The sequence below is a fragment of the Egretta garzetta genome, unplaced genomic scaffold (genome assembly GCF_000687185.1).
Source record: "Egretta garzetta isolate BGI_Z169 unplaced genomic scaffold, ASM68718v1 scaffold369, whole genome shotgun sequence".
Classification (NCBI taxonomy): domain Eukaryota; kingdom Metazoa; phylum Chordata; class Aves; order Pelecaniformes; family Ardeidae; genus Egretta; species Egretta garzetta.
In genome coordinates, this window is record NW_009260837.1 from 502,440 (window position 1) to 529,552 (window position 27,113).

Here is a 27,113-nt window from a genome sequence, read left to right on the forward strand (position 1 = left end):
CATACTCCTCCTTCTTCCTCACACTCCTCTCAGGCCGGCTTAGGAGAGGGCTGAAGTAGGAGCTCTACTCTTTCTGTGACTGGAGGTTTAGTGTCTTCTTAGTATGACTGGGAGAAAGGCAAGTGGCTGCAACTCAGTTCTGTCATTTTGCCTGTGAGTGGTGGTCTTTCCAAGCCAATATTTTTACCTCTCTAGATGGGATAACACACTGTGGTTCTTGGGTTTCTATTTCTGGTTAGCTCATCTAGGGTGAACTGTAAACAGGCTGGCTGGGGTTTCATTATCAGTCTTTTATTTTCAACTCACTTAAACTCTACTGCTGTTCAGGTCTGCCAAAAGTGCTCTTCTGTATTGAGGAACGGTCCTTTCTGCCCAGAGTGTACCTTTATCTCCATTTTGCTCCTTTTTTTGTGCATGTATGTGCACATATAAGGGAGGGGTGGGAGGAAGTAACAGCTCCCCTAAGAGACAAACATCCATTTCTCTCCCTAAGCTGGAAACCTATTTAAATCTGCTTGCTGGGAATCAGCCCTTCAGCTGATTCCCAACACATGCACAAGGTAGGGTGAGCAGCTCCGCTGAGTTTTTAAAGAGCCCATACAGCCTGTTACACAGGGTTTGACATTTCTGACGCAAGACCCAGCTTTCAGCTGTCTGTACCAGGCTACACTGATTCAGACTGGAAAAGTCTATACTGATTGTCGGCATCATTTCTTGCCTGGAGAAAATATCAGCTGAAGTGTTTAGTCATTTCTGAAATTAAATGTAGGAAGAGTATATTGGTTTTCAGTAGGAAAAAGTCAATCAGACTTTGCGGAGAAAGTTTGCTTTGAAATTGAGCAAGGGAGGCCTTTAGCAGATGCTTTTCATTGCACTAAAAAAAGTCTACTCTAATTCAGCCAAATTTCAGGGTATTTTAAATCTGTTTACAGAGACACTTGCTACAGCTTAAGGGTTAAGACTGTCCCAGAGCAAGCTTATGCCGCTCGCAGTTACAGCCCTGTTGTTTGTGCATCTTTCCCACAGTTCAAATAAGGCTCTCCAGCCCCTCTCAGCTCCTGCCCTGGGCACGCACTCTCCGTACAAAGCCACTACACATGCTGCAGCCCAGGATTACATGATGGAGACAGATTTTCCCAATAATGGTTGTTTCCAGCTGCTACATGCTGAGCCAGAGCCAAGCAATGAATGGAGAGCAGGGATGCTTTCCTGCACTTTCAGTGACCTCTCTGCTGGCATCTAGGCAATGTGAAGGAAGAAGCTATCTGATTCAGAGGCAGACAAGAGCAAGAGCCAGATCTAAGGGCTTGCTGTGGAGAACCAGCAGGCAGTACTGGATGTAGGAGCATGTGGGATGAAAACTGGGAGTTGCAGGGAAGGCAGATATTCAGAATTGGCAGGATGGGGATACTATCTTGAAGCCACCGAAGGAAATGACAGCTGGCAGAGACTGAAGATCCAGAACAAGGATGTTAGGACTAAAGGGATGGTAGAGGTGAATGTAGGATGGAGGAAATAAATTACTGAAGAAACTGAGGCACGAGAAAAAGAAACTGGTAAAGAAGTCAGGATGGAGAGGGAAAGCACACTGAGAATGCAGCCCCAGGAAAGAGTCTGGCACCTGAAACCAGTGGAGGTGGGTAGTGATGGAGTGAGCAGTCCCAGCTGGGAGAGAACCAGGCAAAAGAGTCAGGAGGGAATTCAGGTGGGCAAGGAGATGGGGAGTATAGGCTCAGCTGGGACTTGGAATACAAGGGGTTGTTTTTAATGAATGTTAGTGAACAAAACAAGTAAGGCAACAGTTGCAACAAAAGAAAAAGCAGCCAAGTTATCTTCTTATTGTGCAGGGCTTGTAAGTGTTCACTCTGAGAAGACAAGAGGGAGCCCAGGACAGGAGCAGCCACCTGGCCTGAACACAGGATCCACCCTCGCACCACTTGCAGGCTGGACTGGCTGCTGCAGCTCCTCCCAGCGCTGTCAGACTGCACGGGGGACTGTGCTGTGCCTGCTCGACCGGCTCTAGCAGCGACGTGGGAGCCCACGGTGGGAAGGTTTGCTGACAGTGGGAGTTCCTGGAAGTGGCATTTCCGCTGACATGACAAGTTGATGAAGTCACCTGCTACGTGTGTATCTTTTCCAGGGTGGATCCTCTAGATCTTTTAGTGTGATTTTTACTTGCTCTCATTTGCCACAACATGGTGGTCAGGCTGTTGGCTGCATTCTGATGCCAGATATTAGGTGGAGAAGTTTTAGCTGTCTCAGGTAACAATATGGCTTTTATTGATTTTAATCTATCAATAATAGTAATCATGGCAAGAAAAAAATGGTGAAATCTGCTGCGAAAGAGATGTATCATGGGCCACAGCACTCATCAAATGAGTAGCCGATAATGATTATTATACTTAGTGCTGCCTTCTTGCATAGACTCTTGCACTTATTTTGGAAATAGTTCCTGATCTCCCTCCTCTGACCAATGCATATGGCCATGACTGTGAGTGCTCAAGCTAGGCTGATCCTCTTATTCTGGATTGTGTTTAACAAAAACTCCATCTGTCTCCAGGTTTTGTGTGTGCAGAAAGTTGTTCACCCACACAGCCTTTGCATACCCAATGCTGGTCTCATTCCTCTCTGCAGCGACATGTCACCATTTGGGTTGAGCCAGTCTATTGTCATTTAAGATCAACCAGGTACCATCAGCATTTAAGAATCTCTTATATGTGGTGTTTTGTAGACCCTGAACAATACGTTCAATAAGGCTGGTGCTAGCACAGAGCATTGTGGGAACCACTCTTCTGGAGCTCCAGAAGTGGGTGGGTTTGTGGCTCACAGCCCCACGAAAAATGTTACCGCAGAGTAACACCTCAGTTGCCATTGATACTCCTTGAGGAAGGATGGCTGAAGGCTCAACCAGGGGATTAGTATGTCAGATGGTAGCGGGGGTTACTTTGAGCTGGTCAGCTACACTTTTTTTCTTGACAGTCCTTTTTCACATACCTAATGAATGCAATTGTGTTGATGTTTCGTTCTAGCGGGAAATCTCACAAAATGTCACTCATGAGACCTTACCAGGGCATGTCAGAGATGGTGCCTGTCCTGCCAGGAGAACCGGCTCCAGGTACAGGTGGTGGCAGCTCAGGATAGTGCTGGGCAGTGCTGTTGAAGTGGCACCTTTGTCTGCAGTAGCATTTGCCATGTTGTGGGAATCCAGCCCTGCAGCATCAGACGGGGGTGGAGATGGACAGACAGTCTAACGTTTCTTTTCCAGTTTCTGTAGTAATTACAGCATTACATTGTCAATCTTGCATATTAAGCTAGATTAAAAGTATCCCCTAATTTCAGTTTGTGATTCTTAAGATGTCCTTTTTGCTGGTAGCACCTAGTGCCATATATCACTTCATATGTTCAAAGCACAGTTCCTGCATATCTCAGGTACAGCTAAGTATGTCTGCAAGTCAAATCCTAGGTTATGGAGTTGGCACCCAAAATGAGGACTATGGCATGAAAGACTAACACAATAAGAACCCCTCTGCAGGAACTCTTTAGCAGAAGCAGAGCAGACTCCAGTCCTACAGGGACAGCATTCTGCTATCTTAATTGTAGAGCAATCCCATTTCTTCATGCAGTCGCCTGTGTCATTCACTGTTCATTTTCCAGTTTCAGCAACAATGGGAACAAGGGTCTGGCAAACAACAGATGCTTTTGGTTCAGAAACTGATTCATACCCGCAGCAGGACTGAAAAACAAATATGCAATGTTTTAAGTAAAAACTATGCTAAAAGTTAAAATTACAAAATTAGCATTGCCAAGTTTTAATGATTGACTGTGCAACATTATTATTGTTTTAATGTATTTTTTTCTGAATACAGATACATCTATGTGCTCTACCTGTTTGTCAGCTCACGTTCTTTCTCATCCCAGGTGGTGTTGAGAAAAAATTACAGGAGATAGATAGGAAAAACAGGAAAGTTAATTTGGACTAGTCCCTGCAGGCAGCTGGAACATGCCGGCATGACCACTTCACTTCCATTTAGAATAGGAAAGCATAACAGAAAGGGTTAAAGGACAGTTTTGCAATGAAACTCCTGGAAGCAGCTATGTTGGGACAAGCATAAGGCTACACGTATGCTGTTTTATAAGAAAGGTTATAGTTCCTCTATATAAGGCTTCTGCACCAGTAAAATATTATTTGGTTGTATAAAAAAGGATTGAAAGGTAGACTTAAAGTAAGTTGACAAGACTTTTCTTCAACTTGATAATTCACATGTGATTCTGGAAACGCCAGATCTGATTTTGCAGCAATTAATGTGCTGAACAGACCAGAGAGAGAGGTGGAAGTGTCTGGTTCCAGGTTGTTTATGCTGTACATGTGAGGGCACTTTGCATGCAGTCGGTGTCACTGCGTGCAGGTGGCCTTCAGTATATTCTGCCTAAGGTACTGTCTTGGGGAGCTCCCACTTTTTGCACTGATCGGGTGGGAGCTCAGAACCGCTGTCCTCTCTGGGGCATTTGCCAGACACAGAACTGAAAGGTTACGAAGTAGACAAATAAAATGCAAAAACACTGGGGAAAACTTGTGGACCAAGTACGCTGCTTACTAAACCTGTTTGTCTTTCTAGACACCAGCAAAGGCTGATGAAAAAGACTCCTCTATAAAAACAAAAACAGCCTGTGTGTGCTATGTAATGTTTTTCCTTTCAGAATCAGGTTGGCAGTGTCTCTTTAATGTGCAGCACTGTGAACTTAAAAGAAATCTCATTATCAGCCTTCCTAGCCTTAAGCACTTCATCAAGTATTCCATGATTGCTGGCTTGCAGATGCTGCAGTTAAGGTGCTGGGTGGTGGGGTTTCGTTTGCGTTCCCTTAGGCCCTTTTCTTGTTTTTGTATGCGGCTATAAATATCTTACCCCTGAGAAAAGACATGAAAGTAATCATATAGACATTAATTAGATGCCGTATGATTTTTTTTTCAACTTCTGGAGTCACAGAGCATAACTTTTAATTACCCGGTTTTGTTCTGGGAATAGTAGTTTCTTCTTCAGGCGTATAACAACATGATCAGAAATATGTATAATTTCTTCTCCAGAATTCTTGATTTCCCCTGGCCAACTTTTACTAAATAAGGAAACATTTATGCCTGAATCAAAGAGTTATGCACCCCTGAGTAAAAGTTCCAGTTCCTCTGTTGTGGGTCTCAGCACTGTACATCTGTCCTGTATTGTTCACAGAGATCTTCAAGATAGAGATCAAAAGCTTATAGTTCATTTCAGTTCATTTTTAAACTTCTAAATTAAAGACAGAAAACTTAATTCCAATGTAGTCATATCCAACTGACTAGGTAAGTAACTTTTTTTTTATCCCTTCCCTTACGCCAGAATAGTTGGTACAACAAAACCGTATCACTTAATTTAAACTACATCCAGATAATATTACATGCTCTTGTTGTATATTCAGGAGAAGACTCCTTTTTGCAAACATTTTTGCAAAATCCAACCATGTGACTTCACACTGACAAATCCGTGTGGTATTTTGGGTAGGTAGCTTTCATCAAAGTAGAAACTAGTAATGGTCCATTGGTGTCAGAAACAGCTACAAGTTGCTGAGACATAGGGTTTTCAGACAGAGGATCCACTGAAGCCAGAATTCACTGGTTGCATTACTTCAGATTTCAAAAGTACCTCTTACAGTTCCATTCCCATCACCATGCAGAAAATTACTGCAGAGTGCAGGAGTGTGTGTAATGGCTGCCCTCCGCAGCTGCGGAGCCTCCACTGTGTTGAAGCCTTTGAAATAGTTGAGTGGACGAAGAGGATTTTGCAGACTTCTGAAGGTATCCTCATGACTTGCAGACTTTGATGTGCTGGGGTTCACCCGGTTCAGTTTCTCGCTACATGCAAAATGTAGGATTTTCTAGTGTCTGGTTTCTTTCCTTTTTGTTTAGTTTCTAAAGAATCAAGGCTTAGATGTCTGTGTCTTCCCAATAATTCTTGGATTTGTTAGCAAGTTGCAATCAGAGCTGACATAGGTCTTGAAGATAAGTTTGAATTTACTGAAAGGTAAGTTCAATTTTGTGAAAGCAGGTGGCTGATACAGGAAAGAAATCAAAACTGGTGACCCCACACCAAAAGGCTACAAGAGCTCAGGTACTATCAGATGTCAGGGTGTCTGTTCAGGGGAGCAACATCTGTCAGACCCAAACCATCATAAAAGCTTCATCAGAATTTAGCATGGATGGGAAGTGGGGGAATCAGTAGAGATGCTTGGTGTAGAGGATGTTGAACTATGGCCATTTCTTTGTCCAGTATGAAATATGACGTGTGCCCTCCCTTCCTTTCCATCCCAAGATTCCTCAAGCTGCACCCCTGAAATTTCATTCCTGCCTCCCAACTTGCCTGCCAGAAGTTTATGGAATCTGATTTGAATTTCATGTATTTGCCATCCAAACCAGCAATTGACCCAACCCTATGCCTGCTCTCATATTCTGGACAAAAGCTGTCCTGTGGTCATGTGCTATTTGCCATTTTAATTGGATTGCAGATATTCCTGCGCTCACCTAAGGCTGGCTGTGTCTCTCTCACACTTGCTCTCCTTTCCTTTTCCAGCCTGTATTCTTGTCAGGAAAACATTTGTCTGAATTAGTGGCGCACCCATCCTATGGCCATAAATTGGCATTCTCACTAATTTAATTCTTACCTTAAATTAAACTTTCTCTGTTTCTCATAAATATTCTAAACCTGCTTGCTTCTCTAAGCTTTACAACTTTATAGAAACATCTCTGGATTGTGACAAGTGGCTTTTGGGGTCCTTAGATGGGATTTGGATGTCATAAATCCTGAAAGAAGAATATTTATAGCAATATTTTGCTATTAGAAATTGCTACTACTAGAAATTCCAGACTGCCAAAGATTATGGATTAATCTGAAGAAAGAGCCGCATCCTGGCAGGGTAGGGTTGGTGAGCACCATACAAATTACTCAGTTTTAAGCTGCTTTAGTGATCAGAGACTAAACCGCTGGGCTGAGAGAGAGAACTGTTAGTCACTTGGTGCACAGGATATTCACTGTGTCACTCCTCGGTTTCCAATTTTGCAAATGGTGTGAGCACAGATCTAGAATGCTGGAAGGACATTGATGAATACCTGGATGATTGTGGAAGTGCTGGCTACGCTGGCCACAGATGTCTGTCTTTGGGAAAGACCAGCGTTTAAAGCCATGTAAAGGCACCTCGGTGACTATTTGCGTTTTCAAGGCATTGAGCAAAAATATCTCCCACCAGTGAAAAAAGAGCAAGAACACCAGGAGTGGCTGTTTTCAGCTACAAAGTCATATTTTTATGGAAGATAAGAGCCAATCAGCAATTTCCTAATTCTTCTCATTTTTTTTTAATATGGCAATATCTGGACATTCCAACTTTTCTGTGGCTGAAAATGAGCCTGAACTATACTTTCTGCCCCTCTCAAAACTGTGTAGTTCTGAATGGGCCGCCAGTGAACAAGGAAAGTTCTCCCCACCAGCAAACAAAACTGCTGCTATCTTACCTTGCAGCACACGTGTTGGTCACAGACTGTGGGTATAGCAGCCACAGACCCTCTGATCCCTTTTTCACTGCCTAGGTCTCTTTTGCTCCATCCTTGTTGTGCACCAGCTCTGCTATGTCATCATCTCTGCCTCCTCATCTCAGCCTTCCTCCCTCGTCTCATGGTGCCCATCCAGACAGCGCTCTCGTTTCTTCTCTCCCCTCTCCCTCTCCAGCCTGTCCCTGCCTGGGGTGACCATTTCTTCTGGGTTGCCCCAGACCAGCAGCAGGGCCCAAAGGAGCAGAACTAGCTGAAGAAAACCACCCTGGTCAGCCCCAGGCTAGCACAGAATCACTTTGAAACAGGATCTTTGAAACACTGCGCTGTGAAGCACTATCAAGACCAAACTGATCTTGCTCAGATCTGTAACTCGGCCAGGCTGGGGTGTATTTCCAGAGCGGCTTAAGCACTCCTCCTGCCAAATCTCAAGCTTTTCCTCCAAAGTATGGGGCCTCTGGGACCATCTAAAAAAGACGTTGCTTTTTTTTTTTTCCCCAATGTGAGGGAAACAGCACATTTTTTCTTACACTTGTTGAAGAGCAAAACCATTTTGGCTGAAATTTTTGCACACACTCAGTGTGAGGCAATTCTTGATAGATGCACAGATGCATTACGTTTAGCCAGCCTTGGGCAGACACCTGCCATGGAAAATGTGAGTTCCTGGGGGCTCCAGTCTGACAACAGCATCAGCAATGGAAAACGTGGTCTAATAGTGGGAATTATCAGGCAGCATTTAACAGGTGAGTTTGCCTAACACCACCCTTAAATTATCCCTCCACTGAAAAGCTTTTAAGATTCAACAGACTTATTTGTCCTTTTAGTAATTTGCCTCTTAAAAGCCTTTGGCATGCACTTGTTCATATAAAATAACGATTTGCGGAAATAGAGGAAGTTAAAATCCCACCCATCCTTTTCTCTCCTGGTTTATTTATTTTCCATGTGAGATTAATGAGTTTCCTGCAACAGGCCTAGATCCGCACACGCATTGTGTAGCTAAGTTAATATTTATTTCCTTTTCCAAAGGCGAACAGACACCTTCATGTTCCCTGGCTTTTAAAAGCCAAGATCAGCGTACAGTATGTCAAACGATACTAAAATCAATCATCCTAAATTATCAAGCGCTAGCTGTACATTGCCTGTTAAGCAGATTGGTAGTTCAGGCTGAGCTCTACTGCTGGATGCTGACATGGAAGCTTAATTTAACTGTCTTAATTTATTTTACCAGCAGCTACTTTGGAAAGAACACATCTGCTTCTTTACAGGACTTAAGAACTAACTTCTTTAGTTGGGCGCCCGTCTCGTGTCAGGCTCAGCTCGGGTGCGCAGTGAAGCTCACGGAGGCTGGTTTCCTACGGATTTCTCTCCCATGTCCCGCTTACCCTCCCAGTTCCTTCCTGCATCCCAGTGCTGTTGCTCCTTCCTGTGGCACCCCCGGGTGCCTGGGGGTCCCCTCTGGCAGAGTGGAGGTCCCTGCCCCCTCCCCACGGGCGCAGCTGCCATTGCTCTGCCTGCTGGGGACGCCCACATCCATCTCTCCCATGTACAGCCACCAGGTTTCACTTTTGGACTTGCTCTGTCACATGCCAGTAAGTGGACAAATGGTGGGTGGCAGGAGGAAGGCTGGGGAGGAGATGTGGTGGGCAGACGGCGTGAACGTGCACACTGCATTTCCTAGGGAAACCAGGTTAAATAGGAGCTCTTTACTGTGAGGGCATTATGTAAAAGAATTAAATTTGGGAAATGCTGTGTGTGTCTTTGTTCAAGAGCCAACAGATATTTATACTGTTATTTAACTTCTCCTTCTCCCAGGGTCAGCCCCAGTGCATCACTTACAGCTCCTTCCTCCCTCTCTCTGGTCAAGTCCCCCTTAATAACCCAGAGGAGAAAAATCCTTTTTTTCTTCATGTATGATTTTAAATTTTCTGTTTCAAAAGGTAAACCGGATGAGCAATGTGAAAAAGGTACAGCTGTCTCAGGCCCCTGCGTTTCTAACTGCCTGCTGCTGGAAGCGTGAATCGGGGCAGTTGCTGCGGCAGTCGGTGGAGCTGTGCCAGTGTAAACGAGGGGAACTATTCCAACCATGTGTGCAAACTCCACCAGAGCTTTACTCACCTTCTGAAACCACAGAGCTGAAAGTTCATTCCTGTTTCACTTATCTGCCAAGGCTCAAGTTCAGTAATTCATACTTTTACCATAATAAATAATGAAACAGCTATAACAGAGCAGGGAAGGCTTTGATTAGCCATTTTATACCAAGTACAAGAAAAACATTGAATCTTGTGCTCAGAAATTGGCAGCAAAGAGAAGCAGGAAAGCAGGAATGGTTTCGTTCAAACATGTCTGTACTTTAAAAAAAAAAAAAAAACCAAAAAAGAAAAAGAAACCTGGAGAGTTTCTTTCCTATGACTATACAGGCAGTACAAGAACCCTGGCATTTCAGTGAGGCAGCGGTCGCAGATACGGCTTTCACTGTCTGTGCTCCCACTCCAGAGGAGGAATAAATGAGCCTCTGACTTGCAGTGCCAGAGCATCACGTCCCTTATCCGACACCCCAGCCTTGGCTGGAATGAATTTTTCAAGACACATGCTAACTGCAATTGAGAATTTCAGAGCAAATAACAGGCAGGCAGTGTTATTGCTACGTTACCTGTATACCTCATGCTTCAGAAGCCTGAGTTTGAAAAGCAGACCTGCTGTTCTGAGCAGCATCGGCAGCAAATGTTGTATTACACAGCCCCACAGAGGCCATCCTGCATCTTCAAAGGGTTGTCTGGATCTTCTGCTCCATTAGAGGCAGTGGGAATTTTGGAGCCAGCCCTCTGCACCTCTCTGAAAAGGGGCCCCTCCCTCCTCCCTCAGAAACAGCGGGAAGGTAGGAAAGGAGGACAACTCATTTCCCACTTGCCATTTTAAAAGAAAATAAAGCATAGATGATTGCAGAAGTTCAAAGACAGGACTGTAAAGATATTCAGAAGTGCCCTAGGGCTCCCAGCAAGGATAAGGTCTGACAGGGCTCATAGTTTTATGAAAAAAGATGAAAGTCCGTCGTACCCTCCTTGTCTCTTTTCCGTATTCATCAGTAGCACACAACTGAGAACTAATGGAGCGGCTTAAGAACGCTGCTGCCACAAAGGTACAGGCTAGGAGAGAATTTCTCACTGAGGAAGTAAATATGTTTTTTACAAGAAATACGCCATCCAAATTCTGGACATGCAACAGTGATCCATGAGGGAGGTTGTTAAGTAGTTTCCCCACAACAAGCCATTTTGATTTTTCACCCTTAATTGCAGTCTTGTTGGAGTAGTTCTGGCCTCAACCGCAGCAAGGCCTTTCCCTGCAACCTTCCTCTGTTGTCCTCTACCACGTGCCAAAGCTCAAGGCTGGATGCCTGGTCTGGTGTGACCACCTGATGGTAGCGGTGCAGGTAGCAGCTCTTTCCACATTTCCCACCACCAGGCTTAGAGACTTCTCCAAAACAGAGGTAAACATTCATTCCCCCTGGAACAGTCTCTAGAAAGCAGGACCCAGAGAAGCTTTTTGTCCCCGAAAGGACAAACCTGAAAGTACGTTATGGGGACAGAAAGTAATTGTGAAGGTAGTAGCTTCACTTCTGTGTGGGATTCCTGGCATCAAAAGCTCCCCTGGGTTCTCTGAATACTGGAGGTTGGGCTCTTATGCCTTTGTGTCCTTGATCTTTACAGACAAGCAGGAAAAGGAATTTTCAAATGAGAATTTGTAAAGATTCTCGTCCTTTCTAGATCTGTGGCAAAGTATACCAAGTTTCATGCACAGAAGGTTTTATCTCATGGTGAGTAGGCAAAAGTATTCATAAGGGTATATGATGAGATTATCACAGTGTGCAGACTGGCAGGTTCATAGCTGTAAAACATTGGCAAGCAAGAGCTAAAGGAGGACTTCGGTGTGAAATACGAAATTGATTTGGCATTCCTTGTGTCCCCAGGACCCCTAGGTGTGTTCTATACTGACCGTCCCTGATACATCCCACAAGAACAGAAAAGAAAAAATAAAGTTAAGGTGGAAGCTGTGCAAGTGGAAAGAACATTGTCATTGCACAGAAGTGACCATGAAAAGAGAAAAAAACCCTCTTCCTTTCAGTTGTTGCTTCTTCAAAGATGCTGCTGTAGAAGTAAAACTCTTTTAACAGAAATTTGGTAACTGCCAATATCCCTTGAAGGTCTTCTCCACTAGCTTCAAAGTTAAGAAGTAAATTAAAGATTCGTACTTGTCATGAGCTGACATGTGCCATGACCTTATTTGTCATGAGCAGGCTGGAGCTCCATAAAAAGTTGTTCCAGCATGGCTACACACTGAGCTGCAGGAGCCTTCATAATCAGCCAGGGAGGACAGGCAGTCCTGGCAGTTCACTGAAGCCAGTTTCTGGTGAGTGTTCAGCCCCTTGCCGCCCTGCTTCCCTGGCGAGGTGCAGGGCATGACACCATACCTGCTGTCAAAAGACACGTCCCCCTCTTTCTATTCACCTTTGTCATTTCTGTAACGGTCACGCTCATCATCAAAACATTCTCCATCAGTCAGCCACATCCTCAAAACACTGAACTTCTCATTTGTAAAAAAGGAAATGAAATACCAGTGGAATTTACCTTCATGTAAAGAAAACAAAGGCTTACACAAAACAGGAGCTAAATGGGACTTTGCTAACACATGGCCCTTATGCAGGTTCCTCTACAGCAACACGTTTTGCTCCCGGTGCAATGTACAGTTGCAGGCTTGAGACACCACTGACTAAAATGTGCTTAGCAGCTTTTGCCAGTGGGGAGCCTGCTTCACACGCTTAGAAACAGAAAGAAATATTTCTCTTTCCTACCTACCGTCATAGTTCTTCCTGACTTAGGGAACAAAGAGAAAACAACTCTGCGATGGTTATGAGCCAATGCTGACCACTTCCTCTCTCAATTCCTGTTGCCATTTTGACCAAGTGCTGCTTTCCTTTTTTCACGGCTGCCTCTGGTGCCATACCCGCTTACCTAAACCAGAAGGTCAATATCGAACAAGAAACTGCCCACCTCGAGGTTCAACAGTGCTTCAGCTTTATTCAATGGCAGGGCACAGAGATGAGGCCTTGCCACATGGGATGTGTTTGGTCCCGTGGAGGTTGGGCACTACAGCTGGGAGGTATGAGAACCCCCGGGGCGAACCCCAGCCCCTTCCGGCTGAGCGGCTGGCTCCATGGCCCGATACACCACGCGTTGCTGATCAACACCTCAGAAGATACATCCAGTTTTACAAGACAGATAAAGCAGTGGGGGACGTTTGTGGCTCAGCTGCAGAAGTCTGTGAAGGGGCAGTTTCACGTGCATGGGACAGGTCTGTGACAACAGGACGAGGACATAGAACTGCTTGCCAGTTACCTTGGGAAGAAAATCTATGTCTCAGAAGCCCCCTTCCCCCTAGAGCTGTGCGCCTGTGGGAAGAAAGCCCAAAGCTGCAGGAAGGCCAGTGTGCAGGACCCCGCAGGCCGTGTGAGCAGCCACGGGGAAGTGGCTGAACTCACCAGCCCAGTAGCTGGAGGCTGTGCAGAGGACAGACAGAGGCAGCGAGTCTGACCCACTCTGGGCACGTTGGACTTGCATGCGAGTCCAGACTGGCTGGGTCTCTGCAGTGGCCATTTGCCCATGATTTCCTCTCCTCTGGTGATTGTAGCCACATTCCTCCCCCACTGGTGACTGTAGCCAAACCCACAATCCAGGCTCTATTAGTAAAGTATTTCTTAACCTGATCAGTATTGTGTTTACCTCCTGGTGACCTGCCCCTGCTCTTGCTGGCTGTAGGCTGTAGGCTGTGTTCTTGCTGCTGTTCTCACAGCTGCTGCCCCATCAGGGGAGGAAGTGGGAGATGCTGCGGGGTTGCTGGACCAGCTCTGCTGGCAGGTTGTTCTCTCTCCCATCCACCCGGATTACTGCACTGCATCCCTGCCTTGACGTCAATAAGGACTTGAGAAGATGCCACACAGCTCCTTGAGGAAGCCAGAGAATGTGTCACTGAGGATGACGCTAAGTTAGCCAAGTTGGTTTTTTATTTGTTCAGCGGGAGAAGTAATAAGTTTATCTATGGACAGAAAAAGAAAAGGCAAAATACAACAGGTAGAAAAATCTCAAATGCAAAAAAAATGCTGGACCTGTGGAAAAGTCTGTCCTTTGAGCAATACACACAAGATACTGCAGTCAGGCTGTCTGCAGATTTAAATCCTGATTTGAATCCTCCTTCTTCACTGCCATCAGTCAGCTGGAGGAATGAAGCAGCAAGTGGCCAAAGCAAGGACCAGGTTGTAAATGGATTTTAGGTGCCTGCACATGCAGATAGGCATCCATCTGGACTTTTAAAAGTTCCCATGAGATAGGGACCAATTTTGTTGAGCTGCTGAACACCTTTGGGACTACGGCTGTGAGTGATCCTAGAGGCATATGACGCTACTACAGGAACGGAGTTGTGGAAGATGAACATTTACAATGTATTTGCTCATCCCAGAAGCAGCAAGGAAAGCATCAAATCAGAAAGGTCAGCGGAATCCCAGACAGCAAGGGAATCTGCAGGGCGGCAGAGGGAAGCGCTGCTTCCACAGGTTGCCCCTCTGCCCGCCCATTTCCTCAAAGTCACCACTTGCTTATTCTAAACGCTGTTAATGAAATGTGTAATTCGGGAGAGCAGAACTTGGTCTACTTTCAGCAACAATTTGTAGCTTGAGAGCCCTCTGAATTCCTCCCTGGGTTCGTTTGCAGGTTTTGCCAGTGAATCAATAACAATTCTGCCACACAAATGTTTCTCTCACTTCTTAACAGGTGGTCACTGGCAAGTTACATCTTTAAGCAACCTTGTGTGTGTTTTAACGTGATAAATGCGAGAGTAGTGATTTTTACTTTAAAGTGTTCGGTTTGAATGAGTTAAGCATCACAACTATGGATATACAAAAAATATTTTGTATTTTATTGCCCCCAAAGTCTGAATTTTTTTTTTTTTCCTGTTTGTGGGGTTATCTGCGTGGATTTTACCGATGGCTGTGTGTGTGCTGGATCACTCTCTGGAGATGCCAGATCTATCCATCGACTCTAGAGGGAAGCAAAGACAAGCTGGCTTCTAAGTTAGCCCTCTCACCAAGATGCCTGTAATAGGCGGGAGGAATGCAGGCCCTGCTTCGAGCTGTAGTTATGATGTTAGTTACTATGTCACACCACCGATGCCTATTTTTTCCTGTCCAAAATTTATTGAATGTTAAAATTTGCCTTTTGGAGTCCGTAATCTTAATGATTTCCGTTACAAATGTACTGTTTTCAAAACTAAATGCTGGAGGCAGCAGAAACATACTGCAAGTGACAAAAGAAATTGTTTCATCTCCTTGCTTGATGGCAGATAAACTGTAAATCAGATTTCATCTCTTGTTAGTGAAGTAGAAATGATGGAGATGAACAAACTTCTAAAAATAACAGAATAGCTAAAATCTCTCTTTTCTCTAGAGCAAATGGAGCCCTTTGGGAAAGTGCAAGAAATACCATCTGTGTTTCCAAAACTCTGAAGCTAATTTATTGCAAACATCTCTGTATTTACTGTAAATGGACATATTTTGTGCTGCAAAACAACATGTTACAGTGATGAAAAATAACCTGAATACTCCCATCCAATTAACTCCAAAGGGTTTTCTACCTGAAAAAGCTCCGTTTAAAAGATGGGTTTGTTTTGCATCAGACGTCAAACCTCTCTAGGTTGTTTTTAAGTTTGTGTCATACACACATTGACAGCTGTTCACAGAGGAAGCTGGGAGGGGAAACTGTGAAGGAGCTGTGACTTCTATGGCAGATTATATTTTTCTGATTATCAGACAAGAAGTGTATTTAATGAATAGCTACTGTCTCGGTGAGAGCTTTCTTCAGAATGGCTGGCTCTGTGGGCTTTCCTGACAATCTGTTCTTTTCATTGTACCTGCTAAGCGCTGCCGTTCCTTGCAGTTCATGTTGAATGTAAGGTAGAATTTAGAAAATAAGCTTTTTCATCCAAGTGTTTAATTGGAATTTAAAAATAATTCAGAACATAATTCTCAGATGATGAATATGAGTATTCACTTTAACATAGCATATCCTATGGGGGAACACAGCAACCCAGCTGACAGCAGCTGAGCATCTTTGTTTTAAACTACGGCTGGAATTGAGCCATGAAATGCAGAGGGAAATGTGGATCTGACTTTCCCCAGTGTGCAGTTTGTGTCCATTGCAAAGACAAGTTTGGAACTAGATTTTAATCTAAACTTTTTTGAAGCATAGAGGGTGCCCAGTCTAATGTTACCCTGTGAAACGTAAAAGGAGGCAGCACACGGGAGGCTGAGGCACTGTGATGCTGTGGGTTTATATTTGGCTGCAAAGATTTCATATGCCTGTGTTTTCTTGTAATGCTTGGCCTTTGAATGACTGAGCTCATCCAGGCATCAACTCCTCCTGTGGCAGCAAAAATCCCCTTGAAGAGTTGTTATCTCATTTTTCTCCCAAATCCAGACAACTGGGTTATGAGAATGCAGAAAATGTGGAGTCATTTAGGCAAGTGATGATGCAAACACGAAGAGGCGAGCCCCCGAAGGCAGTGCCGTGGCAGAGGGGACAACAAAGCCAGGCACTGTCACTGCTCAGACGAGTTCAGCGCAGAAAAATGTTTCTGGAATGCACATGTGATTCCTCATCCGGGGCTCATTGTGCGGGACCGTAGATCAACACTGCTGCAGCAAGGATTCCCAATGAGCTGAAACAAAGCAAAACATGCATTCACGGGAGCATTGCCATCTAAGAGCACACATTTCCCACTTAAAATGAAGGTCAGTCATAAATTACATCTCTGATTCCCTCAGGATTTCTCTCTCTTGCTTTGTTTTGGCAGTTTAAGACCTCTTTGATATTTGAGCAAGGCCTTTCCCTTTGCACATCTGATCTTGATTATGGTTTATGGCAATGGTAATCCTTTACCTCCCCAAGGCAGCAATTTTGAGAACAGAGAAGGAAAGCAAGTCCAGTATGATTGTTTAGGAGAGAGGCACACTGCATAGTCTTTTAACCATTTCTCCATTTTCTAGCTGTGCCTCTTCCCCACGGATTGCCTTGCACACAGCAGCGCTAATACTGAGCTCTTCCTACGGGAATGCCCCATGTCCACCAGTGAAATCACTGTGTCTGGAGGCAGAAAAAAAATTATTAGGTTGTGTATTTATGTATCGAAACACTGACTTCTGAAAAATAAAGTTGTGTTTTGGATAGGCTTTTAGATGCTTTCTGTTTCCTGGTGAACTCAGAGTAATCAGGTGTCAATAAGCACCAAAGTTTTTCTTCTGGCTGCAAAGCGCAGCCGCTGGGTCTCAGGGTTACCCTCCCTCCCTCTCTCCCGCCTTACAAAATGAAGGGGAGGGTTCTTGCTCAATTTCTGGAATGCAACTTTGTCAAAAGAGGGTGGATTTCCACATGGATCAACTTTGTGCCAGTCAGAATTGCCAATCTGCTAAGCCAAAAATACACTGAGGCTTTGCGTGAGGGAATGGGATGGGTGAAACTGGGTCTTGCCCTGCTTTTCCGTGTATGCAAAAGACAGGCAAATGTTCCAGCCAGGAGCATGATGTTGAGAGCATTTGGGACGTGAATGTGAAGGTGGCAGAAAATGTTGGATGCTGATTTGCTTTTTCCTACGGGCAGTATGAGGCATTTTGTTACAGGCAATTACAACTGCAGTAAGATTTTTCATGTTGGTTTGTAATATATACTTCATTCCTTTATTGCTTTCACTTCTCTGGCTTGGTTATATCGTGAGCTACTCGGGTTCATTGAGGCTTTTCATGGAGTTTGCAATGTGGAGGGCTTATTGACTACAAGTAACTGCTCTTGAAACTCTGGCACCGTCAATCCGCTGCCAAACAAAAAATATAAACTTGGGAGACAATTTACAAAATGGTTTAATTGCCTTTCAAGCACTACAAATGCCATCCTGTTAGCAAAGACAAGCGATGGGTACGGCTTCTTTCATTAAAGGTTACCACAAACATCTCCCTGAGAAGTGGAAGCAGCTGGCAACTTTTGCACATTTGGTGTTCGATTCTGGTGCCTGGCAGAAACACACCAGGCAGAATTGCCAGTGATCTTCTTTTTTTTGGTTGCTTGTATAACACATTTTTAAAAGCTTAAATGTGCTTTTAAATACGTCTACGTGCATTTTAAATGTGTCTTCCAGAGCACAGTAGAACTCCCTACGTACACACTGTATTTTGCCATGAAGATACCAAGGAATTGTGATGAACAAAGGATACTCGTAACATTTTCCTTGCAAGAAGGAAATTTCCTACCTCCTCATTCATAAGCCTTTCCGAAAAGTAATGCAAAACTTCCACAGCGCAGGAGAGGAACAAAGCCACACCAGCCCTCACTATTCCAGTGACAACAGCGAACCTGCTCCAGGAGTGTTGTACAAGCCAAGATTTCCACTTAGCTAGTGCTAAGGAAGGGTCCAGCAGTGGATTTTTCCCTTTCCTTTACTATTTTAATTAGACTTTCAGCATTACCTTGGAACATACAACTTGTGAAGGATACCGTGTGAAGGAAAAAAGTGTTTATTGCATATGTCCGTACATTTTCACTGAGATGCAAAGGTTGAAGAGTTGCCTGGGTAGCCGGGGTGGGAGCGTGCACCAGCGCAGAGGCCCAGCACCGCACTGCCAGCGGCTGGGTGGGCGCCCAGCCTCCAGCGGTGGATGCTGCGGAAGGAGAGCTCGCCTTCGCCCTGTCACTCTCCCATAAATCAGCCTCGTTATTCTAATAAGGGTTGCTGCGTCCCGCTGCTGCGAGCCCTGCTGGTTTACAGCGATGGGGAAGTAAATAAAATGGAACAATGCTGGCTGCTGCGGCGGGAGGGCTGGGGAGGGAGAACAATGGCCCTGGCTCTCCTCCCCGCCACCCCTGGGGAAGAGAAGAAGCGGGATGGCTTCTTGCACGCCCCTGGAGTTATTCCAGATCAGAACTGGAGTCAGACACTGGGCTCGTCCACATCTGCTGAAGGAAAAAGCCAGTAAAAGAGAGGGCAGGGGCGTGTTGTTTTCAAGGCTCTAAAAGAACGTTGCCAAGAGAAAAGGACGTGATACAAGGCTTCGTAGTGTCTGTCTGAGTAACCAATGCACTATAAATACCGATCTGAGCTGTAATAGCAGGATCAAGTCCTAGCTTTATGCCTTCGGATTTTTTTTTATAGTAAGAAGGTAGATTTTTGAGTTAAAACTTGCAAAATCTTGTCTTTTGAAAGACATTTTAGTTCCTTTTCTTGCTCTGTATTAAAGTCTTCTTGCACTCATGAAAATTAGAAACTTGTTTTTCTGTAACGAAATCTTAGATTCTTATTTACTACACAGATCTGGGAGCTGAAGCTTTAAGCAAACCACAAACTACCATGCAATTTATTATAAAAATGTGAGAGCCAAAATTATGTGCAGCCCTATTCATTGTTCTCCATATTTTTGTCATGTTCCCTCTTATTGTCCTCTCGCTGTGATGACTGAAACAAATCATTCAGGTTCAGATTGCATATTATGATAGCCTCCTTGCTATTGTTTGGGTCAAATTAAAAGTGTTTGTCAAGAATAATTGTGGAATCGCATCAAAATTCATCTTTATTTTGCTGAGGATTTAATTATTTCTATTGTGATAAATTGTTCTTGATGTTAGGTACAACATTTATATATTTTTTGTAAAAAACATTCTAAAAATTAGACAAGGTTGGCAGTTCTTGTGACATTATCCTCTCAGGAAAATTCCTCTTGATCTTGCTGGATGTTCTCAGCACCTTATCCTCTCTTTTCCAGTGTCAAGTTTTACTAAAATGTCTTCATCTTGCCCTTTATACGGCAGACTCCAAAGGAAGTTCCATAAATATTACAAAACCTTCTTTTCAGTCATCTTCCCATTTACCTTTCCTGCATTCATTTCCATAAGCTAAATATATTGCAATGTTAGGAGATGCCCTGCACCCTCTTTCAGCGCTGCAACACCCCCACCTCTCCATTGCTTGTTCCTCTAACATTCCCGATTCTGGGAAGCGTCATGCCAGGCTGGTATTTCTTCTGACAGAACAGGGGCTGCATACCGCTTCAGGATGCGCTCCCTCCCAGGAGCCGGCAGACCTCCCTGCCATCCTGTGGGGCTTCCAGCTTCTGCTGGCCTGGGAGCTCCAGACCTTGCTCCACAGCACCTGCAGATCACATCGGGGCTGGACTGGAAGAAGCTTCCCTGACATGTCTGAGTAACACTTAGCAACTGCAGAAAGCTGGGTGAAGTTACTAGAGACTGTAAGAGATGAATTTAAATATTCATGTAAAGAAAGCAAGTTGTGTGCTACAGCATCTACAACCACGGATTACAAGAGTGCTTTTCTTAAAGTCATCATAATTGCATCTTCTTTGATTGAAGTAGAACACATGGTGTAATTTTCAATAGGACTTTGACCACGACCAGCTTCCAGCATTCAAAAAGACATGCATCAGGCCAAGCACAAAGTATGAGACTGTCATTAAGTCATGAAAAAAATTATTTAGAATTATTTATATTTGCCTTTAGTTTCTGAGCCTTTCATGTTTACTCACTTTTGTGTTTTCAACCTTTTCTTACAGGGAACAGAAATAAAAGAGGGGGAGGGGACAGGTAGAAGAACAAGGAAAGTGCCTTGATGTCAGGAGCCAGGCCTTTAAGAAACGCACCAAGAATCCTGAATCTTAAGTCCAGAGCATTAGCAAGCAGAGCACAAGACCCACTAACTTTCAGTAAGCGTTGTGGTATAAAATCCAGTTTGGCACTTACCCAATTCTTACTATTGTCTTAAAACCCATTCCAGAATTTTAAAATTAGTTTTGTTACCTTCTTTGCTACCATACAGGACACAGCACCAGAATCAGAAGTTACAGATGTGGAAATTCAACATTTTGAAATCCAGTAACACTGTACAACTACTTCATTTGGCTGATTTTAGGGGCTTTGCTCATGCTAATGGCTCATTCATGTGTGGTAGGAATGATGGGCTTGGGCAATGGAGGTTGCGCTGTGCTCTGAGGGTCCAGGCTCTGAACAGGCACCACACTTAAAACCTCTCCTGGATGAGATGATCCTGGAAATGTACCGTTAGCCAAAATAAATGATTTTTGATACCTCTTTAAAACATTTGACTGTGCTTTCCCACAGAATAACCAAATGCAGAAGATTTTTAAAACAAAAATGTTCATGCAAGGCAATATGGGAAGATTTAACTCAAATAAAATTACACCTTGCTGTGTTTGGTCACTCCTAAATTCACCAACACCTGAAACTATAAAATACATATTGGCACAATCTAAGTTAAAAGGGTCATCTTAATGTCTGAGAACCAAGCTTCACTCCAGCTACATCAGTATAATACACAGTGTAATAACACATGGCATACTAAGCCAGTGAAAAGGACTTTTAACTAACAGTTACAGACAAATTTCATACCTACATAAGCACTAATATGGGCACTGCTTTATCAAGCTTATCTAAAATAAAAAATTTAAACTGAACAGCTCTCAGACCAAAAATCCATGTTCCGGACAGGCAGTACTTGCAACCAAGAAATTGCACATGGGGGTGCAGCTACTGGAAGAATAATTGGTCCACAAGGACAAGCAGACAGAGCATTTTGTTGGTTTTCCTTCCCCTTCGATGGCTGCTGGCTTTTAGAATTTGCATGATGAAATTTTTTTTCTGAAGGAAAAAAATGGATCTCCCATGAGCAGCTTTAGCTGCCTCCCATGTGGAACTGGCTTTTCTTGGAGCGGATTATCCCATTTATTATTCATATCTTTAAAGAGAAAGAAAATTCTTGCTCTACTCAGTCCAATAATTATGTAGGAGGGAACTAATAAAAACAAGAAAAAGAAAGACAAAAGTCCTCTCACTCACTACTTTTGCAAGCAGCCCTGCTCAGTTCAGATGAAGGCCACCAATTTTGTCCTTTTGTGCTTTTCCTCCTCTTTGATGGAGGCCACCATCAGACACTGCTCTGCTCCAGGTTCTTTCACTACATTATCAGAAGTCTGCCCTTTCTCTGCCCCTTTTTGTCTGGAGGAGACAAAATTATGTGTGCTAATAAAAGAAAATGGAATTTGTCTGGTCTGGAGGAGCCAGTTTGTCACCAGGGCTTTGGTATCAGTAAATAAAAATAGAAACCTTTATGCAAACCAGCAGGATTTTAGCCAGTGTGAAAATAACTGAGCTACTGTCCTCTTTCAAAAACTGTGATCGTATTCAGTCACCCCAGACAGCAGGAAAACCAATTGTTCCTTAAAATGTTATAAAAGTCTGAGCAGACACTGTTGGTACTCCAAGATTCCACAGCATGCAGACTTTTAATTGCCTCTCCTTCCTCTCTGCAGGTGAAGGCATCTGGAATGTTTGTATCTGGTGCACCTTACCGGGGAATATATTAGTTTGTAAAATAGAGCAGGATTACAGAGAAAACTGCTGAATACATACCATGTCTTGACATAACTTTGTACAAAGTAGCCTTACTGTGAGCATACTCTGCTATATCTTAGCAGGTGTTTATTACTTTGCAATATAGGTCTTATTCAGTGCTTTGAAGAGTTACATGGCTGACCTATACCAGCTTCTTCAGTGAAATCGCTGATCTGCAAGCTCCAGCATTATACTCCTTTTTCCTCTTTTTAATTTCAAGTTACAGTCTTTTCTCAAACACAGTGCAATCATTTGTGGAATAAACTCAAGTCACTCTGCACATAGCCTTAACACTTATTAAATTACAGCATCCCATATAGATCCTCTTTATTTGCAGAAGACTATAAACAAAGTCTGCATTTACTGGGACAAGCATATTCTCATTGACAAACATAAACTTCTGTTCTTTAATCTCCACAGCATATCAGGAATGTCACATTCCATCCCTCCCTTCAACCTAAAAGTCTTTTTAGGATGGGTTTTTCGAAGGATGAAACTCCTCTCAGATCAGGTGTCTATTTCACTACCATACAATATTCTTAACGCCATCCAGCCATAACACATCTGGCACTGTCAAACTGCATGAAATCTGTTTACCTTTGCAAACAATTTTTCCAAGTGTGTCAGAACAGATCTGGTCAATCTGAAGATCCTGAAAGTATTTCCAACCCACCACCTGGCAGAAGAGCACCGTGTTCCTGGTCAGCAGCTTAGGATAACTAAAAACATGGCAAGCAAGGGGCAAGGAAATAGGGGCAACACAAGCTGTTGCAGCAGGAAGAGGACAGTGCTGCAAATGAGGGTTTATATAGCAGCAAGACTGGGGGCTATTGAAAGCAGGGGGTACAAAACCTGATGTAGTTGTTAATGACCAGCCTATTTAAACTGTCCTTTCTAATGGCGGACAGAAATGTTAGACAGGTTTCTACCAAGAACATTCTATACTTAATAAACTGCTCAGTGTGTTTTTTATATTTTTTCATGTGTATATATTTATTGTGATATGTGAAATAAAAGAATACTGCTGTCAGGTGTCATCCATCCTAGATTAAAGTAGTTTTTCACCTGAGTTACAGAGCCAGCTTATTTTCCCTATAGAAGAGACCTATCCATCCATACCTCTATGGTTCCTGATCTGCCATGCTTACTTCAATTCCATTAACCCAAAACGAGCCATGGTAGAATATGGTTGCCATACAGCCTGTTGCTGTTTTATGTGGTCAGAATGCTGTTATGTGGTCTATGTGCTATTACAGATGGACTAGAAGTAGACCATCCACTGTGTTTAAACACCAAGGAACCTCAATGTCTAGAAAATCCTAAAGGGTGTTGGTATAAATACCTGGTGGTCTTACACAGACTAGCATGAAGAAATAAGAAACCTGATGAAAATGAGACAGCAGGATCTGCAAAGACAAGCTATCTGAATAAGGTTAGGCTTGTGAAAGGCAATTAATTAGCAACTATTATTCTAAGTTCTTACTGTTCCTCTGACCCATCTTCCACAGTCCCAAACACCTGCGAGTAGGGGCTTGGAGAGCGCAGGTTTGGAAAGTCAGAGTAGCTGCTCTGGAGCTGGAATACTTTGTCATGAGAGGTGTATCCATGGAGAAATTAGTAGTATTTTTAAACATCATGGTGCTGCAAGCAATACAAAGCAAGTAATAACAAAAAGTATGCATCTAGTCAGTTTTATCTGTCCCTTCCCCCAACAGGTTGAGAATGCATAATCCAGTTGGTTTATGTCAAACAGGACATGAATCCCTGGGAAGCAAGCCAAGTCAGAGCATTTCAGCGCAGAGGCTGAAAAAGCAAAGCCTCCATTGCCAGTTCTGTCCCTGATTTGAGGCAGATTACTACCGCGTGTCACCGTCTATCAAGGGGGATGAGGACATTAAAATTCTCAGTAAGGTACTTAATAATCTGTTGATTGGAAGCACTTGTTTATAGATCCTGTATAACTACATGCATGTGTATATCCTAAGCATTTTAAAACACTTTTAAAAATGGTGTAAAACAAAATCTTGTTTCAGTTAAATTGCTGCTGTACAGGTAGTTTCTTTCTGACATTCCCAAAGAAAATCCATGTATTCACATGCACAACATGAATCCGTATGGCAGAGTGCCATGGGAGGCCTCAACGGAATACTTCATAAAAACCAAACAAAAAACCAAAAGTACATTCCAGATTGAACTAGCAATACTTATTGCAAATCATTTAAACTACTAAGGAGAGTCACAAAACTTGCAACTCGACTGAAGGGTTAGACAGCATTTGACCAGGAACTTGGTGTACTACACAGTGAATACAAACCACTTAACAAGCTTGTGGGCGTCAGTGGAACTTGGGCATCTGTATGATTCCCCTTGGCCACATGGTTTTGAACTTGAACTCAAATCTAAAGCAAGAATGCTTTAGGCTTCAGAGAAAAGTCCCTAAAGGGAACAGGATTTTAACCAAATACCCTTTTCATGGAGACAAACCTAATGTTGCATGTCACTAAAAGACAGAATTCCCTGAGTTTCAAGAACAGAAACAGGCTACGCTTTTTTAGCAAGCCCAGTGACTCTTGAATGCACAAGATTTCTTAAATGTGTCCACATGGTCGATTGCTTTTTGGCAGGGCAAATTAACCCTTGCTGAGCCCAGTACTGCAGCTATGCTGCTTCTAGCTGTACCTGAGCTCCTCCTGCATTTAGAGATAACCTGAGTGTGATCAGGTATCATATTCCTTGTGACTGACAGCATGGACTTGGTTTTCTTTTTTTTCAGCTTGCTTCAGTGGACCGTGCAGCAGTAAGCTATGAGCATTATAACCACTTGGTTTGCACCACCTCACAACACTTTACCATGAGCCAGGCTAACAAAGAGGCTCCTCTCTTTTCACAGGTGGGTGGTCTCTGCTGAAATGGCAGTTCCTCTTTTGCCCCACACCTCCCCAGGGATGAATTATCCATTCCCTTCATGCTAACAATTCTTGAGGAAGGACCAATATTTAATGAACAGTACCTTGGGTTCATCAATTTTGGACAGTTCGTCAATATTGGACAGTAAGCAGCACAAATCTCCAGCAGGATTTGTGTTACTGAACAACTGCATAAGCATACAAAGAATTACTGCTAGGTTTTTTTGTTTCCAAACATCTGACAGAATATGATTCAGCCCTGAATACCAACTATGTTAAGAAAAAAAATGCATCACAGGAGTCTGTCATACTGATTTTCAACTCCAAGTGTTCTTACTGTATAAGGAAAAAGGGGCTTTTAAAAAACGTAAAGCCTGTGGAATACAAAAAGGATTTTGTCCCTAGAACTTAAGAGATGTGCCCAATCAGAATAGATCTCCAAGTTGATATAACTTGTTAATAAACATGTAACAACAACAAGAGAATACTACAAATAATAATTTGATCTAATTTTGAATATAGATAGGGAGATCTGAAAGCATTTAGGAAAGACATTTGCTGGTTTTTCACTACGTTCAACTTAATCAACTATATGAAGTGGTTTAAAACAATGCAAGTTACAGATCTGTCATGGACTATGATGGAAACAATTTTTTAAAAGTGTTCCCATGTACCAGATATAAATGGAAAACCTCAAGCTCATTATAAGAGCTCTCACTGGAACATGAGAATCTAAGCGCATGAAACTAAAAAAATAACACCTAATAACACCTAGCACTTTAAAATGCTCCATGACCAGTCTATTCAGTATCATACTTTGAAAAATGTTTAAAAGTAAGTGTTAAAAATTCTTCAGCCTCTTACTTTGTTTTATAGTCTCTACCCAACACTTCTGTCTTCTTGACTTAGGCTGGCCACTACAGGAAGCTGTGTCTCTGCCTCTAAAAAGGTAATAGACAAAAACACTCAACACCATTACAAATCCTTCAGGGCCAAGTATGTATATTCTATAAAACATGGGTGGTGGTAAGCAGAGAGAAGTCATCCCACGTAACTTCATATGCCTTGAAGCAAGGTGAGCGAAAATGAAGCTCCCACATCACAGTCAGCAGAATCACAATCAATCCCACCTCCAGAGGGAGACTAATACGACTTTTCTCAAACGCCTTTCCTCGAACGTGATCTCTGTCTACAGGTGTCTGTTTTCCTCCGATACAGATGAATCCTATTCCAAGGGTGATATTTTCCCATTTATGACTTTCAAATTAAGCACACTTACAAATACGACCAGCTTTGAACAATGTAGCAAGCAATAGGCAAAAAAACGAAGATTATTCCACCCTACAAGAACTTGTGAAACTACTTTTGAAACCACTACAAAAGTGGTTTATTAGCCCTCTTCTAACACCGTATTTTTGTAAAATCAAACTACAACACTGAACTACTTTTCACACAAATGCCATAACCTAAAGCTATGAATGACCAAACAATACATAGCTCCTTTTTCTGCAAGCCTGAACCTCTCCACTGTGTTCTATTAATAGCTAACATACAGGTAAATTGTGTCACCTGCACACATCTGGTTTTCACAGCTAGATATTGAACGGAATTTCATCTGAAAATCAATTGAGGAAGGCAACAATCAAGGCCTACTCTGGGGCAACTGAAATTAAAGATGGGTTTATAAAGTAGTAAGGGTCAAAGAACAAAAAAGACCCATTCCCAGAACAAAAAAAAAGTGTAGAACGATTCTGGCCACAGTGCCTGACTCCTGCCCCCAGTAACACAACAGCGACTGACAAAGCAATTACTGCACAAACTAAACCAAAGGCTAATCTGTCCTTTCCTCCAATACAGGGGGGAAAAAAAAAAATCTGTATTTAAATACACATTCATTAAAAACAAAGCTAAATGAGCTAAATTCACCGATTACTGTTCGTAGGAGAGCTGCCAGGGTAGGAAACAAGAGCAACGCATCCTGAGTGAGACTGGCAGTACCCTGACCCAGCCAAGGGGAGGATCTGATTCCACAGCTTCTGGCTGGAACTGGCCACCGTGTAGCTGAGCATGCCGGTTTGCGTGGCCACAAAGGAGGCAAAAATACAGGCTGCCCCTGGAGGCTTCTTTTTC

At 43.2% G+C, this 27,113-nt stretch overlaps 1 protein-coding gene across 1 annotated transcript in view; it reads right to left on the reverse strand.

Moving 5' to 3' along the window:
• Positions 1-14,073: 14,073 nt before the first annotated feature.
• LOC104133584 (Sjoegren syndrome nuclear autoantigen 1 homolog) overlaps positions 14,074-27,113 on the reverse strand; it is a 17,372-nt gene continuing 4,332 nt past the window's right edge. Inside the window, exon 3 of the mRNA XM_009647004.2 lies at positions 14,074-16,330. The gene's annotated coding sequence lies outside the window, so the exon portion shown is untranslated. The remainder of the gene's footprint in view (positions 16,331-27,113) is intronic.